At 52.2% G+C, this 12,605-nt stretch overlaps 1 protein-coding gene across 1 annotated transcript in view; it reads right to left on the bottom strand.

Moving 5' to 3' along the window:
* SPSB4 (splA/ryanodine receptor domain and SOCS box containing 4) overlaps positions 1–12,605 on the bottom strand; it is a 72,980-nt gene that overhangs the window by 45,773 nt on the left and 14,602 nt on the right. The window lies entirely within an intron of this gene.

The raw sequence follows: 12,605 nt of genomic DNA, 5'->3' as shown, positions 1-12,605 counted from the left end.
TAAAGAGCACTTTACAAATGAGGCTGGCATCTCTCTGAGCCTTGAGAAAGGATAGCTTTAGGCAGATGAAGAAGAAGATGGCATCCAGGCAGGGGACACAGCACAGGCAAAGGTGTGGAGGTGAAATGTGCCTGGTAAGATGCAGATGTTGGCCTGAGGACTGGGGACCAGCTCCTGAGACAGAAGTTTTAAGAAGCCGGCTCTAGTGAGGGAGGCCACATACGAGGTACGTATCCCTGGGTCTGCCCAGAGGAAGGGGTGCAGTAAGACCCTCCCTCCCCAGGGCAGAGCCAGCTGTGGCCTCCCTCCTGGCAAGAAGCTGAGAACATGGGACCAAAAGGGGCTGATATCTTTCCCATGTCCTCTGCTGGACATGTCCTGGGATCCAGAGAGGCACCACCCAGGGTTCTACTGAGGGTAGTTGGCATGGGGACAACAGTGACTGAGAAACCATGGAGCACAGTTTCCCTGGCCCTCCAAACAAGCCGGGGGAGGCCATGTAACTGGCACTATCCACTAGCTCCCTGGATAGGTAAGGGACCCCTACTGTCCAGTGAGGGCACCTGGGGCTCAGAGGGGTTCTGTGGCTGGCCCTGGTCACACAGCTCTGCAAAACCTGGCCTTAAGCCTACACCTAGAGAAATTCAGATCTTCAGGCTGAGTGAGACTGAGCAAGGAAAGCAGATTGCATTCAGGTGTTGGAAAACCTCACTGTGATCAGAGGGAGGATACCAGGGGCAAGAAGGAGACCTTCAGGACTTTTAAACCTGGGACTCAGGCAGACGAAGGTCCAAATCCCAGATCTGATTCTGCGACCATTTGGCCTCGCACAGCCTCAGTCTCCTCATCCATGAAATGGGGATGTCAGCACAACCCACTAAAAAGGATTTAATGGAATTTCATATATTTATAAAGCACTTAGGTTTGGGGCTGGGAGATGCTCAGTAGTTACTTTGACTTATCTTCATGGCCAGTTCTGTCAGGAACCCCACCAATTGTGTTGGTGGAACAGGTGGATCTGGAGGGGTTCAGCTCCCCTCTCTGTCTGTGGTGGGACTTCATGAAAAGTCCTGAGAGCCAGTCCTGAGCTATTAACCTATCCAGGGCCGGTGTGTAGCAGGCAATCCATCATCCACAGTCAGCCAGAAATGTCACCTCCCAGCTAGGAATGCAGATGAAAGCCCATTTCATCGTGAAACCAGACACCAGGCTACTTCCTGCCAAATGCACCCCATACAAGAGATGCCAGCAAAGCCCCGCTCTGGCCTTTGACCTCTGCCCTTGGTTTGTTTACACACGGCGGGGCTGGGGTCAGAGCTGAGATGAGCCGTGGGTTCAGAAAATGACAACCAGACACACACGTGTGTCAGGGACAAGAAAAGTGTTGGATGACTCCCTGAGCATGAAAGGCTACCAGGTCGGGAGCAAGTAGAAAGAGTCAGCAGGCCCCCCGCATGGCAGCCACCGGTGCCGTTCTGTTTGACTGCAGTGGAACAGCGTGGACGGAAGCCACCTGCGTGCTCAGGACTAAGGGGACATGGGAAGAACATGCTTACCCTTTCTCCAAAGAGCCTACTGCCCAGATGGAGAGATAGGAAAGACATCCCAGAACCTTAAAATCACCACTGAGGACAGCTTCGATTACAAGTCAGAACGAACACTCGACAGTGCCTCGTGAAGCAGTCTCTGCCACAATCCGGGCCACCATTTACAAAGGGCTCTCAAGGGTCTGGTTTTACTTCCTCTCCATAACAACCTCTTTCTTACTCCTCCCCTATCACACACAAGGAGGTGGAGGCTCAGAGGGTTTGGGGGTGCTCCCAAGGACACCGACCTAGCAAGGGGCGCTGCTGTTCCCCCCACCTGCGCCTGGGTGTTCTGGGCTCTTGCCTTTGCAGTGCAGCTGCCGCTCCCCCCAGGAGGGCTCCTGACCCCTGCTGTCCCCCAGGCCCTCCTCCTTGGCATTCCTAGCATACCTCCTGTCTTTGTCCCCTCACTGGCTCTCCCACCCAGGGCTGTCAACATTCTCTAAGGTTTCCTGGTCATGCTGCCCACCTCTCCTTGGACGGGTATCTGTGCTGAATCTTCCTGACCCACCTCCTCCAGCTGGGTCCTGGAATAACTCAGGAAGAGCTGTCCGTCCTTGCAGCACTGGCCCCAGAAACAGCTCCAAGATGGAAACAGTGGCCTGCGACCTCCCCATTAGACCTCCCGGTCCTCCCAGTGGCTCCCAAGCACCACTGTCCACTAGAGTTTGGGTGATGATGGGAATGTTCTGCGTCTGCTCTGTCCGGCATGGTAGCCACCAGCCACACATGTGGCTATGGAGTGCCTGAATGTGGCTAGCGCAACTGAAAAACTGAATTTTTAATTTGATTGTAATTAATTTAAACTTAAATGTAAACAGCCACATGTGGCTAGTGGCTACTGTATTAGACAGCACAGCCATGTGTTTGTCATCCAAAAAATCAGATGTGCGGTCTCCAGATAGGAGATGCCAAAGAACGGTGGAGACCCTTCCAGGTCATCTTGTCCATCTCTTCCTTCCTGTGATGGAGAAACAGGGGAAGAGAGAGGGGAGGTGACTTGCCCACAGTTACACAACCTGTGGCCATGCTGGAGGGACTGAGCCAGGTTTTCTCTTTCCAGGACCTATCCCCCCTCCTCCCTCTCTTCTGAGCACTTCCTGACACCTAGTATCTATAAACCTGGGACATCACTGCTTGCCCACCTGCACCCCTACCCACTCCAGCAGCTTTCTTCTAGACAGGCATCCCAAGCAGCTGACTTCTTGCCACTGCTGGGTTGATAGTATGATCTACTGCAACTGGGAAGCTTATAATACACACAACACACACACACACACACACACACACGCACACGCACACACATACACACGCACTCCAGGGGCCAGGAATTCCATAGATGACAGACAGCCAAAATCTGTTTTTCTCACTCTCCCTAAGGGATGCTGATGAAGCTGATCACTCCAGGACTCCCCATGACTAAGGGAACCAGCAGGTACTATCTGCACCTGAGAAGCACTGAGCCTGTCAGAGACTCTTCGGACTTTAAACCAAGACCTGGGAAAATCACGTGCCAGCTAACAGTGAGGTAGAAGTGGTTAGGGACAGGGGCAGGGCTAGGGCCATGGCGAGCTAACCCCAAAGGACACCCAAATTGTGAGGGAACAGAGAAGACACAGGAGAGGGAGGGCACACGTGGGCAGGAGGGGTCTGGGACAGACACACAGCACAGACAGCAGTGGGGTGCCTGCCTGAGAGCATCCCGTTCCTGGACCCACTCAGTCCTCATGCAATCTTACACTCACCCCCTTTCCTGAGGCAACCTGGGTCTCCTGGGGTCTGCACTTCCAAGGGAGCCCCAACTGAACATCCCTCCCCTGTTCTCGGTGCCTGGTTCCTGGGTGAGCTTTGTGAGTGGCCCTGGGCTGTAACTCTAGCCCCTTACCCTATGGCAGACACCGTCAGCGAGGTTGGGATCCCACGTGGCCCTCCCAGCTAGGCCCAGACACCAGGCAGAGCTTCATCCACCTCACTGAACACTAAGGCAAACCTGCTCTTAGCTTGGGACACCCTCGTGGGTGCATTCTGAGGGAGAAACATCAACAGATAGGACAAGATTGGGAATGTGGCCATGGCTCCAATGGGGGATCAAGTCAAACGCTTCTACTCACTGACTCCAAAGCAAGGACAACCATGTTTCTGTGGGCAGCTCTGGCCTCTCACTGCTCCCTAGTCGGGTCATAGGCCTTGGCGGAGAGAGAGATGGGGGCCCCAGGTGCCTTGTCAAGTGTGGTCCCAGGGGCCCAGGATGGGGCAGCCTGTACACGCAGGGGCTCCCAGCTCTATTTATAGAAAGCAGCTGCAGCAGAGGATGAACCAGCTCGGCAGTATTTTCCAAGCTCACGCTGTCTCGGCTTAATTTCATCCCAAGCAAATAAATCATTAAGGAGGCACCGAGTCCTGGAAGAGCTGATGAAGAAGGGCCGTTAAATGGCACAGCCTTAACTTGAATTATGGAAGGCCTCAGACAAGCAGCCTTATTAGTGTCTGGGCTCGGCCGTAACTCATGCTAACCGCCCCCCTGCCTTAACCAAGGGAAGAGACTGGGAGAAGCAGCCGGTTCCCGGGGGGCCGTAGAGACAGCCCAGCAGGCTGTCTGCTCTCCCAGCCGTTTAAACCCCCTCCTGCAAACATGCTTACTCTTTCCATTGCTTTCTCAGACGCACCCACTCCCACAGACAGGGCTGGGAACGGACGCTTTGGCTGTGTTGTATTTAAGGGTGTTCAAGTGCTGTGGCAGTGGACCTGCCGACACCAGCTTCAGGAAACCCTTCTGCTGAGCACACGAAAGCCCAGGCCTGGGACCACCCACAGAGCCAGGGAAGACTTATTTTGGGCCCCGGGCGGCGTGGAGGTGAGACGTGTGGGCTCGAGTCTGCCGGAGCTGCCTCCCAAGCTCGAGCGGTGAGCAGGTTCTTCATCTCTCTCAGCCTCAGTCTCCCTACATGTGAAGTGGGACAGCAGTTTCTCACCCCTGGGGATTAAACAGGATAACGCACATGGGATGCTCACTGGCGTTTGTCTGGGCTGTGGAGGTTTAAATCAGATGTACGCGCAGCACTGAGCAGTGTCTGGCCTCTCATAAGTGCTCACTTGATGACTGTTTAACAAAGAGCTGCTTCTGTTTGTGGTAATCCCTTCTCAAGCAAAGTCGCCTTCAGGGGAAATTCATGGATAATGGTGCAGATTCACTTGGGTATACCTCGCTGGCAACTCTGAGAACTTGGGTTCCAGGACATGTCAACTGAGGCCCACGGTGGCTGGGGAAGATGAGAACACGAGGGAAGTGGGGTTGGATAGGAAAGGGCGGGGATGCAGAAGGCACAGCTGGGCGGTTGGGGTTGAGGGGAGGCACAGGACCACCCTCGCACCAGCCAGGCAGGAGGGGCGGTGGGCAGAGCCAGGCCAGGCAACACAGGGCCTTGCCAGGGGCGGGGATGCAGGCCATTTCCAACAAAGAGGTCAGCACAGACCGAGGCATGGAGGAATGAGCAGATTAGCTTGGCTGCAGGATCAGTGGGGTTAGGCGGGCGGATGGTGGGGAGGAGGAGACGTGCTGTGTGTGTGTGGAGGCTTTGCCCCCTGCCCTCAATTCACTGCTTTCCCAGCAGCACCCACTCCATCGGCACCAATGCCCATTAGCAGAGTGAGAACGGCTGTGCTGTATTTAAGGGCGTTCACATGCTGTGGCAGTGGGAGCTGTTGACACTGGTTTCAGGAAACCCTTCTGCTAAACTGACTGCCCGATGCCTCGACAGGCTGCATCGTCAGCATCACCAGGAGCCTGGCAGAAATGCACAGTCTGGGGCCCTACCCAGACCTACTAAGTCAGAAACTGCTTTTAACAAAATCCCCATCTGACTTGAGTGCACATTAAGGTTTGAGATGTGCAGCTGACAAGTCTGTTGGGAGAGTCCCAGCAGCACCATACCCAGTCCACAGGTCTGAGAAGTCAGGGAACCTGTGCTCAGGTCAGCCAGTAGTAAATGGAGAGATCAGTCATGTCTGGTCCTCACTGTGCTGAACCCCCTTGTTCTGTGGTCCGAGCAGGGGTAGGTCTCTGACATGTGGGAGGCACTGAGAAGCCAAGGAGAGTCTTCCTATGTGTGGAAGTGGGGGTGGGGAGCACCTATTCTACACTCCGCCCAAGCTCCTAGGTCCTCTCCACCCCTACCCATCATTCTCCAAAACTACTATGTCCTCCTTCACCTATGGTGGGTTTTTCAATACAGACTCATAAACTGCACTGAATTCTCACTCTCTTGTTTCTGGCAAGGTACACTCTCAAGGGGGAATTGGAGGCCCAGGTTTTAGTTCTGGTTCCGCTGCTAATTAGCAGATAACCTTGGGCAAGTCCTCCCAGCTCTCTGGTCCATTCAGCTCCCACCTGTAAAATGTGAGTGTTGCACAGGCTGCCAATGGCACGTTCCAGCCCAGATGCCCCAAGCCTCCCTTTATCCTCCACCACTCCCTGAAAGGTGGAGCCCGGCCACCTCTTACCCCTTCCCTTTTGTCCAAGGTCCAGCAGCGGCCAGCCCACAGCCAGGCCTAGTCACCATCTGCTGAGAGGCAGATGCTGCCCCTCAGTCCCAGCACCTCACAGCTCACCCCTGCTGAACACACACGTGGGCACAGCTGGTGAGGACACCACCTGTTTGGACATCCTTGCTGAACACATGCTCACCTGGCAAGTCATCGCTGGGAGCTACAAAGCGTTTGAACCAGATATGTAGCTGGAAACCTTTAAAACTGCTCACAGGGAAGGCTGAGCACTCCCAGCTCATTTTTGACAAACACACAGTGGCCTCTGAATCTCAGGTGGCATTTCCATCATGTATCTCAAAGAGACAAGAGTCAAAAACCTCCCCAAGCCAATGTATTCCCTTGTGTGGAATGCAGAGTTCACAAGGCAGACCCAAACTTAATAATGATTATTTCCACATTTAACAATGCTAAGTCATTTTACCAACCTAGGGGAGCTGTAATAGTCAGAACCGGCAATTTCGAAACCTACCTTTCTTAGTACCTACTGTGTGCCAGGCACTAACCTAGTCACTTTCTATCTATTGTCCACAATCCTGATGCCTCGTGGCAAAGTAAATGTCAGTTACTGTCACAGATGAGGGAACTGAGACTCAGGGGTGAAGAGACTCGCTCAGGGTCACAGCTAATTAGCGGCCACGTCAGGACAGAGTCCTGGGCTGGGAGACTCCTATGAAAGATGGCAGCAACCCCGCAGTGGCCCAAGGTGACGCTTGTCCCAAAGAGGCCTGCGTTTTAAACCTCCTTTCTGCAAGCAGGACTTCCTGGATTGAACCTACTTGTGACTGTGCTAAATGTGAAAAAAAAAAAAAAAAAAAGCCCCTCAAAATAGGGCCATAGCGTCTGGCCAAAACTCTTTTTCAACTGAAAGTCTGTTCCTTTTTGTGGAAAACAAAGGGTAGGGCCAGTTTCTGAGTGCAGAGATCTGAATTGGATGGCTGGGCCATCATGCAGCCTCCACTCAGCCTGGGTGTAGGGACATATGTGCTGTGCGCAGCACATAATGAGGGGAGGAAATGGGTCACTCTGGGGTCAGGCTTCAAGGCGGGGGTGCTCAGAGCCAGCCCCACCTGTTCCAGCCAACTGTGACCCCAGTCCCGCTGCAGTGGAGAAAATCAAAGCTGAGGAGGTGGTGGCAGGTCGCACATTAACATGCACTTACTGAGCACCTACTATGTACTCCGCTAGGAGGGTGGCTGAGAAGGCTAAGGTACAGTCCCCACCAGCAGTAACAAGACGGCAAAGTACACTCTTAATGCACCTGCTCTGTGCAACTAAGGGGCCCAGGGGTCTCGCCGTGCTGACACAACACCCCATGTAAGGACTGACTGAACTATACAACTCAAATGATCGTAGTCCAACGATGAGTTTGACGACTTCTCAATAGCAAATTAATGTGTATTTTAAATCAGAAATCAAATCATTCACAAGCACTGCTCAGGTGCCCAAGATGAGCTCAGCCCTGGGCACCACACAGTCATTAGTACAGGACAAGCACAGTAATATCGGCAGCTCCCCTCCGCCATGCACCTGCCGTGAGCCGCAGGCTGGACCGTGTGGCACTTCTGCATCTACCTTAATACTCACAGCAACTCTGCGAGGTACATATAATCCCACTGCACAGATGGGAAAACTAAGGCTTGAGGATGTCAATTAGCCAGAAGGGGGCAGAAATAAAATTCAAATCAGGATCGGAAGTTTATTCTCAAAGATTGGAAACTACCTAACTGTCCAAAAATTAAAGTCTGAGTGATCAAATTACGATACAGCCATACCATGGAAACCCACACAGCTGTTAATAGGGAATGAGGCAGCTCTACATTAATCAAGCTAAACAATCACCAAGATCTATTAAGGGGGAAGAGAGACTGATAATGGCAGCTGCCAGCAAGAAGAGATGCTGGGGAGCTACGGGGTGGGGCTATTTCACCAGACATGCTCTTGTGGTGGTTAAATTTGTTGCCATGTGCACCATTTACCTTTCAGAAGTAAATACATACATATTTTTAAGTCCCTAGTCTGCCCACTTCCCCACACATACATGCCCCCTGGATGACCATCAGTGCCCTGAGGCACCTCATATCCACCTGGGGAAGGAAAGCATACACATGGGGAAGGTGAGCAACTGGGGCGAATGCGGGGAGGACTGAGCACTGAGTTGTGCAGTGCAGGGGACAGAGCCCTGGGCTGAGGGCTGGGGTAAGCTGGAGTCGGGGCAGAAAGACAGGGCGAAAGGGAGACCAGGTCTAGACCTGGGTCAGCGGGGAAGAGGAGCCAAGGCCAGGTGTCAGGGAGGCTGGGAGGTCGTGCCACCCGGGGGACACACGGGAGCTGAGCAGGAAGGTCATGAGTGCGGTGTGCACAGCTCTGGCAAGGGGACGATGTCCTTGCAGTCATCCTGGTAGAAAACTCTCTCTGGCCTTCATCAATACCAGAAGCCTTGGCTGGCCGCCAGCCTCCTCTGCTGAGCTGTTGCGCCAATAAATACTTGTTGGCAGATCAATTAAACCATCTAGGAATGAGGTCTGGAACTAGTTTCCCTGGCTTGAATCAGGTGGACAAGCCCTCCCTGACTGGTAAGCCCGAGATCCTAGGGTTCCCCCTCCTCACCCCTTAGAAAGTCAACCCTGGGCTCCAACACCTGCTCCTTGGAATCAGTGGGCAGAATGGAGGCAGGGCTGACCCAGGCAGCAGGAGGCAGGGCACAGGCGTGGTCATGACCTGGGTTTAAGCACAGCTCTGCCAGCGGCTAGCTGTGCAGCTCCTTTACCTCTCCAAGACTGTTTCCTCATCTATGAGATGGGGATAATATTGATAACATTGCCTCGAGGTTTACTGTGTGGACTAAAAAATACAAAATGAGTAAAACATTTGGCCCAGGGCATAGAATATGGGTGGTACCACCCCCCCAAAAAACCCACCTAATTATTATGACCCCCAAATCAAGGCTGCTCCCCTTCCTGTGTCACTCTTGTACTACTGACCACCCAAGAACTCCAAGACAGAAGACAAAGCCATTCTGTCAGCCCTCCTGGATGCCCGCATGTGGAAGGAGGAGCTGGGGACTGGGGAGTAATTCCGGAAACCAGCCCAGAGCAGATTCCAAAGCCCTGGCCCACTCCAGGGGCGACCCTCCCAGCAGTTGGGACATTTTCAGTGACATTCTGTCGTTAGTGAACAAAGCATGCCTGATTCACGGCCACCGCTGGGACTGTCTTTATGCAACTAGCTTTTCAAAACACCCCACGGAGTTCTGTGCTTAGCCAACAGCTCTGAGGGCTGGAGGTGAAGCCGGTGGGAGGGATAGCATCTCGGCTTCCCTCAAACTCACCGTCGAAGTCGAGGGTCCAGTCCTTTGCTGAGTGGCCACCCAGCCGGGTGGAGCAGCCTCTCCTGTTCCTTCTCTTTCTACCTCGGCAGTAAACATCTCCACAGGGGGCCCACTAGGCCAGTCTGCCTCAGTTTGGATCCCTGTTCCTCCAGTTACTAGCTGTGTGACCTTGAACAACTTTCTCATGAGCTCTCTGTGCTTCAATTTCTTCATTGGAAAATGAAGATAACATAGGTGTTAGTCAGAGAGTTTTTACAAGGATTAAATGAACTAAAATTTGTGAAGTGCTCAGAATTGAACCCAGCACAGACAAAGCACAAGGTTAGTGTTACGTACTGGTGGTGGTGTTACTGTTGTTATGATTTGGGCCCCGGATCCCGGACCCCGGACCCCGCCATCGGAGCCAGCCTGCCTGTTTGCCCGGCCTCGGTGCTGAGCTTCTCAGCTCACTCAGATGGCAGAGCCCCTGGGTGGCCTACAGCTCTTTACAGCAAAGCCCCAGAGAGGTTACGCTCTCTCACTCCATGGTGTAGCTGAAGAACGCAATTATAGTAGGAAAATGCACTTCCAGAAGCTCTTTTCCTTCACAAAAACATGCTTCAGAGTTAAATGCAGCTAGCCCTTTCTAAGTCTTGCTTTTATAGTCAGAAAAATTCAAATATTGAGAAAGTGATATCCATTAACTTCTTTCCTTCATATTTGAGGAGAAGCTTCAGGCCACTCTTGTTTTGATCCATGGGTGAATCCCAGGACCTGGCCAAGCTCCCCAAGTTAATCAAAGCAGTGAGCACCAGTTACTGTGTGTGGGTCTGCTCTGTGCTGGCGAGCTTTATCATGCCCGTTTTACAGAGGAGAATACTGAGATCCAGAGAGAGGAGGTAATCATTGTCCGTGGCCTCCTGGTGAGTACAGGGGCCAGACTCTACCTGTCTGTTCTCTCCCCCAGGATCTCGCGGGGAAGCAACCCCAGAGAGTGGCCCCACCTTTCTGCTACAGGGTCTGTCTGTATGTAATCTTGGTTCCCTATGCCCCTAGGGATGGGGGATGAATGTGGGAACCTGCCTTCATGTCCACAACCAATGTTGGCTCAGAATTCTTCTCGTGCACAGAACTCCACCTTGGGTCACTCTCCCTGCGCAGGGACTCCGTAGGGCCAAACTCTTCCTGGTGTCCAAGGATCCACTGGACTTCAGCCCAGATCACCAGCTACAGGCATCAGGCATCACCCAGTCCCTTCCTAACCAGCTCAGGTCAGACTCCACTGCAGCCTGTCTTTTGGCCCACTCTGTAGTCAGAACTTGTACCGCTGACCATAGGCCTTTCAAAGCCCAGAAAAGCCCTTTCTGCAATCACACCCTGTCCAAGATAGAGAACGCTACTCCTATCTGGAGAAGGGGCCAGCACCACAGCACTCAAGCTGATCCAGTCACCAATGGGAGATGCCACAGGCTTGCATCACATGACATCCTGGCCCTCCCTTGCCTCCTGGATGGGCATTCTATCTTTGGCCAAACTGAAAAGATCACTGCCAACTAGGGGAGGATGGAACGTTCCAAGTTTGTCTCATCAAGCTTCTCCAGCCACCTGAAGGGCCCAAGAGCTCAAAGTTCTCTCAACACGACTGTCCTTTCCCAGCCAGCCTCTACCCTCAGCAGTACACAGAACAGAACACCATGGCTTGACTTCTCTTGATCCCAACATGTGTAGGGGAGCCACTGGCTGCAACCTTGTTAGCACCTTAGCCTTGTACCCAGAAACCAAGCAACAGATAATACCCAAGTGTGAATCAATACCCAAGAGTAAGCCCACCTTGGGGACCTAACTATTGGCTCAGGTAGTTCCACTGGGCATCACTGTCAGCCTTTATCCCAGCTACCATATTATTGGTGCCACCACACAAGATCTCACAGCAATGAAAGGGACCCAACACTGCCCCATTTTACAGGTGAGTAAAACAAGTCCTAAGGTGTTAGAGTGATTCACCAAAGACAAAAAAAAAAAAAAAAAAAAACCACTGAGGATTGGGGATGCAGTGGGAAATGAGGCACATTAGACCCCAGATCACTGAAGTGATCAATTCTGGCAAGTAGATTTTCCAATTCCATTTTAAAAGAGTGCTTATTGTTGCTGTTGGATTTCTCAGCACTGGGGTTTGCCTGTTCACCATGTCTATAAGGGTCCCCAACATTCTCCACAAGGCCATTCTCCACTGGAGTGACCAAACTAGCCTGTCTCAGGACACACTCATTTTCTCTTTATTTAACTAGTTAATCAGAGAAAACAGAACAACGTTTTGCCATCTTAGTCCAACAACCATGGCAATCACATATGAGCAAGAATGCCACCATTTATACCACAGAGCGGAGCATACCAGGCACTCTCTGGTGGGCCTGTCACCCTTGAAAATGGTCAACCCATCCTAGATCAAGTCAAGGTCAATTTTACTTGAGTAAAATCTTGTTCCTGACCTCTTTTCTGGAGTGTCATTCTCAGTCCCTCAGCTAAAGGGCTGAGCATGGGAAGAGTGGGCTTTGGTGGCTGAAAGACCTGGGAAGGCCTGGGATCTGGTTCTTTGTAGCTCTGCTCTTCAGGTGTCTCTTCTGTGAAGGGGGGCAACTATATCTCTTATTTAAAATGAATAAGCTGGAATTCTGGCTGTAAGCGCCACCTCTGGGAGCTTCATCAGGAGCATGGCAGGAAGTCTGGATGACGTGTGTGCAAGGCCATAAGTGCCCAACTCCAGGCCCTGCTCAGCTGGGATTCAACATAGGACAGGCAACCACATGCACCGCTGTCAGGCCACCCTGCCTCCCTGAGTGACTCCCTCCTAAAACCAATAACCATTTTTGTGACTATGATTTTTAAGCTATCTCACAGGCTGATTATATATATTAAATGAGAAGAGGACTTACAGTTGTCAGGAGTCAAACCCAGCAGCCTGTGGCCTTAACTGCAACTTGCAGGGGTGTTTTGTTTGCCCACACAGTGTCTTTAACAGCTGCCAACTTTAAAAATTGGAATAGTTCATACAAAAATATAGATTTCTGGGACCTCCTGAAAGAAATCAGATTCCGCAACTTGTGGCTCTCATTTCCATGAGGCAATAATCAGCTAGATGCCCCCTTCAATAGACAGCTCACCAGGAA

The sequence above is a fragment of the Camelus dromedarius genome, chromosome 2, assembly GCF_036321535.1.
Source record: "Camelus dromedarius isolate mCamDro1 chromosome 2, mCamDro1.pat, whole genome shotgun sequence".
In the NCBI taxonomy this organism is placed as follows: Eukaryota; Metazoa; Chordata; class Mammalia; order Artiodactyla; family Camelidae; genus Camelus; species Camelus dromedarius.
Note: the sequence above shows the minus strand (reverse complement) of the source record. Positions and strands in the feature narration are given on the sequence as shown.